This window comes from Macrobrachium rosenbergii, chromosome 20 (genome assembly GCF_040412425.1).
Source record: "Macrobrachium rosenbergii isolate ZJJX-2024 chromosome 20, ASM4041242v1, whole genome shotgun sequence".
NCBI classification, from domain to species: Eukaryota; Metazoa; Arthropoda; class Malacostraca; order Decapoda; family Palaemonidae; genus Macrobrachium; species Macrobrachium rosenbergii.
In genome coordinates this window covers 9,842,501-9,850,000 of record NC_089760.1, presented here as the reverse complement: position 1 = coordinate 9,850,000, position 7,500 = coordinate 9,842,501, and the positions used below count along the sequence as shown (strand labels likewise).

General features: G+C 35.3%; 1 protein-coding gene and 1 long non-coding RNA gene across 3 annotated transcripts in view; one reads left to right on the top strand and one right to left on the bottom strand.

Moving 5' to 3' along the window:
• Nucleotides 1–7,500, top strand: part of LOC136849041 (uncharacterized) — a 521,318-nt gene that overhangs the window by 196,825 nt on the left and 316,993 nt on the right. Inside the window, exon 4 of the long non-coding RNA XR_010856211.1 lies at nt 6,687–6,866. This is a non-coding gene — a long non-coding RNA (uncharacterized lncRNA). The remainder of the gene's footprint in view (nt 1–6,686; nt 6,867–7,500) is intronic.
• The window catches only part of LOC136849039 (uncharacterized), a 465,615-nt gene that overhangs the window by 239,293 nt on the left and 218,822 nt on the right, over nt 1–7,500 (bottom strand). The window lies entirely within an intron of this gene.

The following is a 7,500-nucleotide window of genomic DNA, read 5'->3' as shown; positions in this document are numbered from 1 at the left end:
AAAAGTGACTTCCTTAATAAGTTAAACGGAAATGTTCCGCTTAATCTGTAATATTGTGTAATTTATTAATTGAGCAGGCTTTTGCTGTTAGACCTGTTCATTTATTTCTCAACTAAAAAACAAAAAAAAAATCTGCTAATATAAGAAATTGGAGAAGTGTTGCAGAGACGGTAAAGTTTTCCATGTTTACACCATTCATTTACTAATATTTGTACCGTAGATTTCTGTTTAAATAGAAAATTTTAGTTTAAAGATTCTCTGGGGGTAAGAAAACGGATATATCTGGACACCGACTTTTAGTTTTGAAGATGTTTCAATATGTATCCAAATACCATCGTTAAATCGCATCTCATAGTAATTATTATTAATCCACTTCTTGTGCAACTTTAGCTTTAAAAACAATCCTTGAAGTAATAGGTAGCTGCATAAGTTTTATGTTTTATTCCCTGTTCTCTCTAAACGCTATATGTGTCATAGTGAAATAAGAAATTTTACCTGTACTTTCATGCTCTCTTTTCCTGGTTCTGTCTGTCTGTCTGTCTGTCTACTTCTTAGTAGGAGCAATCATCATAACTTCCTCTCACACATCATTCCGACGTATGCAACTAATCTCCGTACGTCGTGCAGACAATTCTCTTTATCTCTCAAAGTATTGTGTGGGATATGTTTACGGCTGCAATCTTTCCAACCTGTTTGATGAATACGAGAGAGAGAGAGAGAGAGAGAGAGAGAGAGAGAGAGAGAGAGAGAGAGAGAGAGAGAGAGAGAGAGAGAGAGCAGTGGCTCACTGCAGAAAAGCAGGTTACACATAATGGAAAAATAAAGGCTAGGTTTCTCATGGAATGCAGGAGTAGCAGTCCTGATTCATGGATACAGGAGTATTGCCTCACAGCTTCTCCTTCATGCAGTGTTTCCGAAAGGGAGTTTATCGCCTTATTTTTTATATTAAAAGAGTATCACATAAGGGGCGGCTTTCATAAGTGCACAGTTGTCATAGAAAAAAAAGTTAAGTACACTCTTAGTTTTACCAGACCACTGAGCTGATTAACAGCTCTCCTAGGGCTGGCCCGAAGGATTAAACTTAATTTTATGTGGCGAAGAACCGATTGGTTACTTAACTGGATGTAATCAGTTACAGATGTAATAACTGCTAAGCCTTGATTAAACTCAAATGTGATGAGGACTCCTACAGTTTTTGTTTTAGGGTAATTAATACTACATCATTAAAGGAAACTTTTTGAATTATTTATCTCGGAAATTGGAAAAATAGAGTGTATCGAACTCTAGGGGAAATATATGAATATCACTCATTAATAGCACAAAAAATTTGAGTTTTAAAAGTGACTTCACTGAAACAATCTATTTTGCGGTCATTAGTATAGTGACAAAATGCACCACTATACTATCATTTGTAATCAAAGTAGATGAAACCTATTCACATGTAACAAGCACACAGGGGCCACTGATTTGAAATTCAAGCTTCAAAGAATGTTGGTTTCAACCTCCCACTGCAGACCCCACACTGCAGCAGTAACTGATCATGATACAGAGGCGGTGATTTTTCATCGGCCTGGGCATCCCACGCTATTTGTACAGTTATCAACTACGGTGGCCATAGATAGTGTCGTCAGTTTGAACTATTACAAAAAGTGAGAGTGATTGGTGATTTCATATAATAATTAGCAGCAGTTATCCACCAGTTTACCCAGCTAAAGGAAGAGTGAAGGTTGCCTAAATCAGAAGTACATAATGTTATTGTTCATAGCGGTACGAAAATTGTTTGAAATATATGACCGAGAAATTACTTAAATACGAATACCTGTAGATACCCGAACACGATATAAATGCGCGCACACACACACACACACACACACACACACACACACACACACACACACACACACACACACATATATATATATATATATATATATATATATATATATATATATATACTGTATATATGTATATATATATATATATTATATATATATATATATATATATATATAGTATATATACACAGTAATGTGAGTGTATGTATTTATGTGTGTAAGGAGGGCTGTCTAAAGGAGTGGAAGATTATTACATTAGTCACTTTCCATTTATTTTTTTTTATTTTTCATTTACTTACTCTGTGAATAATTAGTATACATTGTTACATTTATAACATCTTACTTCTTTACGACTTCCTGTCCCAATGGCAGTTCTTTCTCTTTCTTCTTATCATTTGAAATATTTCGTCTTATTCATTTTCCTTTTTATAGAACGGGGCGTATTAATTATTTGCAGGGGAAACATCTTTTAAGCGAAAATTATAATTATAATGTTGTTGGAACGATAAATAGAAGTAATAAATTTATGGTTATCCCAAGAAATGTTTGCTTGTTAGTCAATAAAACATAATAAATTATTGTAACGCATTTACATTAACTGAATTTCGAATAAAAATATGAAGAAATGTTTCATGCTGTAATCATAAAACAGAATTGTTATTTCAGGACATTGTATATATATTGTACGAATTCCAAACAATAGCCTATTTTTCGGCTGCAAAAGTAAATGGCGATAATATTAGACTGTACCAAGAAAGATATACAGGGTATCCATAAAGTGTCTTTACAATTTAGAAAATATATTACAAAAGCCATTAATAAGATACCTTAATCATATTTGTTCTATCTACTTAGCAGTTATAAAAGTTTTTAATCACATTGCATTTGTGTATTTCAAGTACCCTGTTGATGAAAGAGGTGCTGTTAAATGACCCCTACAAAATGGCTACTCCTCAAGAAAAGGCACAATGTTTGTCATGGTTTACTGAAACAAAATCGGATAAGCAGACTCAGCGAAACTACAGAACTAAGTATGGAAGCGATCCACCGTCACGTCCATCAATTCGTGCACGGCACAAGAAATTTATGGAGACAGGGACAGTGTTGGATAAAGGGAGGAGTGGACGACCAAGAACATCTGAGGGAAACATCGATCGTGTAAGACAAGCCTTTGATCGTTCTCCTACAAAGTCCATCCGTACTGCTGCCAGACACTTACAGCTACCACGTTCAGCGTTCAACAGTGCACAAAAACCTACACAAGACCTGGCAAAGTGTTGCTCATACAGGCACTCGAGCCAGATGATATACCTAAGACGAAAAGAATTTGCTGTTAACGCTGGAACAAATTTCTGAGGATGGAATGTTCCTCAACCGAGTTTAAGTGATGAGGGAACCTTCCATGTTTCAGGGAAACTGAAACACATAATGCGAGAATCTGGGGATCAGAACATCCCCATGTGACTAGGGAACTTCACCGAGATAGTCCAAAGGTGAATGTTTGGCGTGGGATCATGCGCAGTTTAATCATTGGTCCATTTTTCTTCAACGAGGCATCAATTACTGCAGATGTTTATACCTTGATATTTTGACTGAATATTTGGTGCCACAACTAGGTGACCTTCAACCAACCATCATTTTCCAGCAAGATGGTGCACCACCACATTGGGGACTACATGTTTGTGGGTTCCTAAGTCAAACATTTCCAGACCGGTGGATTGAAAGGGATGGCCCAGTTCCCTGGCCACCTCGATCACCATATATCATTCGCCTGGACTACTTTCTACGGGGTTATGTTAAAGATACCGTGTATCGAACAAAGATACAGGACTTCACTGATCTCAAGCAAAAGATCACTGATGCCATTGCCACCATTGATGAGGCTATGCTACAGCGAACATGGCAAGAAATGGAGTACCGTCTTGATGTGCTTCATGGAACTAATGGTGCCCTTATAGAGGTGTATTAAATGAGGCAAAAATCTTCAATATCTACTCCTCATTTTGTAATAATTTCACATATTTGCCTGTTTATTTGCTTTTAATATATTTTTTTTTAATTGCAAAGAGACTTTATGGGCACCCTGTATATCTAATTTTTATGTGGGAATAAATCATTGCTCTCCGGCCATATTCATGGTTCTCTAAATGTTTTCCTTGAGAGTTAGAACTTCTCTATGATTTAAAATAGATTTTATAGCATTTTGCTACTGTTTTGAGATATTTCTCTCTCTCTCTCTCTCTCTCTCTCTCTCTCTCTCTCTCTCTCTCTCTCTCTCTCTCTCTCTCTCTCTCTCTCTCTGTTCTTAAAGATATTTTCTGACGTAAATGATTCACCCTTATTTATTGTTATAAGGTCTGCTGTGTTTATCATCAGGGAAATCTAGTTATGATAAACAGTTAATTCCTAGCAGGTGGAAAAAATATTGACATAATTCTGAATAAGTGCTTATGTTAGGTAAAGAAATCTTCTGATAGCCTATTACGATTTCGATTTGGGTTAGTTTCTTGTCTAAATAAGAAACATTTGCTAATAAATATTTTCATTGTTTTTACGCACAGATTCTGATCTCTCAGGCAGAACTGTAAGATGTTCATGGATGAAAAATTATTAAGATTTTTTTTTTTTTTTTTTTTCCACAACCAGGTGACTAACAATACTGAGATGGCATTATGGATGTCGGCATAATTCACAGTGGTATTAACCCTGGTTTTCTAGAGCCATAAAAGTACATTTTATTTTCTTTTTATGTAAATAATCTCCTCCTCCGTGAAAATACCTTTTAATGGATATAATGGCCAGAGGGTTTGTTTCCATATGCTATTATCATATCATGTATTCCATGATAACCGTACTTTTCTCCTTATTTTGCCATAATTATTGTTTTTTTATATAATTACAGAATAATTAAATGTAATTCAAACTCTTTTTATGGTCCCGTAATCACTATACACTCTGTCCAACGGATAATTGGAATAGCGATTATAGAGCACCTGTTATGTAATTATTTTGTACTATATATCTGAAAATAAAACTACCTTTAGAAGGTGAATGTGATGTTTCCATATTTTTAAGAGAAGTAATAGTGATTTCAGGCTACCAATAAAGCAGACATTAAATTTGCTACGCGCAAGACCAATCACTTTGTATTTACGTTAATATTCGATACCTAAATCGATAAAGTCTAAACAGCGAAAAAAATAGATAATTAAAAGAAAAAACAAAGAAAAGCGGAGACGTCGTCTAGTTCGGAGATGAAAGGTAGGGCGAAATCTTTTGCTTTCGATCTCCTGTGAAAGTAATCAGTGAATTATAAAAACCTATTATCATCATGCGGGGGAGATTTTACACATTTTACTGTGGTTGTCTTAGTTTTATTTAAACTGGAATATCAGTTTTTTCCCCTTGCTAGATAACGACTAAAACGTGAAGTCAGTCAAATACATCCTTAACGGATGAAAATATATCTTGAAAGCAGGGAGATCTGAGTGAAGATGGTGATATCGGAGTTTGAAACTTGGAGGGAAAGTTGTCAAACTCTTAACTACTTTTTTTTACGGACTTATCATACTGTAAGTTTTTTCTTGACCTGGTAAGTTCTTTGGGATCGTCCCTACTTGGGGACAAGCACACTGTCAAATCAGATAATCCTCCCTTGAAAACGTATTCATATTGCTACACTTATTTCGTTACTGAGATAGCCGGCGAAACGGAAAAAGATTAAGTTTAAAGAAAACTTTTAAAAATATTTCTATTAAATATGGGAGACTTTGATCATACTGCAATTGTGAATTAGTTAATATTTTGTATACATAAACGATTCTTGATTAGGATTCAGTTTCACATTAACAAACACCAGAATACAGGTTATTGCAAGAGAGGGAAGAGTATGCTCAACATTTCACAAAACTCTTTATTGATGTATTCTCTTTATTCAATGCACAGCAGTTCTTAACCCGTTTCTTATTTCGTAATTCATATGAAGGTGGATGTATTTTTTGACTTGAGCGAACGCCTATCAAATTAAAAGCGTATATTCGAGCGCACACATAAACACAAACGCAAACACTCAAAACAACCGTTTCTATTCCTCCATCATGGAAAATCACCCTTTACTGGATCTTCTGGAAGATTCCCGTTTACCCTCATTGCTTCACACTACCTCGAGTGGATCAACATCATCCTTTGGAAAAAGTTTCAGGTCTTTTATCAATTTCTCCTGTTTCTTTCCAGTATCGTAGTCAATACCATTACATCTGCAAACATGAAACATTTCACATCTCCTCCATATTCCGCAATATTGCGCAAACATCTACCCGCCCCCTCTGATTATTTGTAGCATTCCATCAATAATGATGCTGAAGAGCAATGGAGAAGTCAAAACCTCATGTTTCATTACACTTCATTTTTCGTCTACATATCCTAACTCCGTTTCCTCTTCCCTCATAAAAAAAGATTTTACTTGCTCTGAACAGCTTGTCTTCTGAATTATTCATTTTTAACACCCTCCAAATTCTCTCTCTCTTTAATTCTAATTCCATATATTATGTCAAATGCAGTTTTCCCCTTTACTTTTAATCTTCTCACAGAAGTATCTTATGATAGTTATGTGTTCAAAATTCCTTGTTTCTAGTTTAACTGTATTATAATAATTAGTGTTCCGTTTCTGTCACATTTACCTTTCATACAACGGAATTATTCGTTGGTGCTGAATTATGTGTGAAGTGTCGCTTTTTACTGTAAATAATATATAATCATTGGTTGCCCGTACATATTGCAACGAAATTAACATTTATAGAATATTGCTCAGCGCACAGAATTTTTTTTATTAATCTAAGCTTTTCTGTTTCAGGTCCTATGTGCTATGCTTATACGGTGCTGGAAGATGGTATCTCGGTTTGCTGCATTGCCGAAGTATCAGAAGAGTCATAACCGAAATGGCATGTGATTTTCCTTGCGACGTTGGTCAAGCGTCCTCTCTCTCCATAAGAAGCTGAACTAGTCTTCATTTGAGGAGCGGCAACAAGCGAAGGTATTTGATAATTTTACATGAGAATTGTCTTTGTATTCAGATAGAGTAGTTATACATTTGATTGGCTCTGAATTGTTCATTAAGCCCGTAGTAGACTGTGCTCACTTTCTACTGGTCGTTAAAAGTATTTGTTGTTTGAAGTTCCCCATATTCCCAAGGATGCTTTGTTTACCCTGCGGATATAAAACCTCTGTGTTGGTTGAGAGTTCTTTGTGACTAATTTTCTACCCAGTCGCTGTAAAGGCCATTTGGTAAACTAATTTGATTTCATAAGATAAAAGTTCACTGACAAGAAATACAACGGAAGACTCATATTTCCTCATTATGGAGGTAAAATTTAATGATTTGCAAGAATGATTACGCCAGAAAAAAACGCTGAGTTACATTCTAGTAAGAAACGATAAGATTAATCAAACCAGGTTATGCTCCAATGTATTTCGTCACTATTTATGAATATTGAAATGTATTGATATGTAAATTGGGAATAATGAAGTGCTGGTTGAATAGATTCAATAGATTTTAGATGCATTTATTTTTATTTAGACTCGTTTGATATGCCTGGTACGGACCTCTTGGCTCTGACCAACCAAGAGAGATGAACTGCTCAAGGATGTACGTAGGTGCTGTTTAGAGG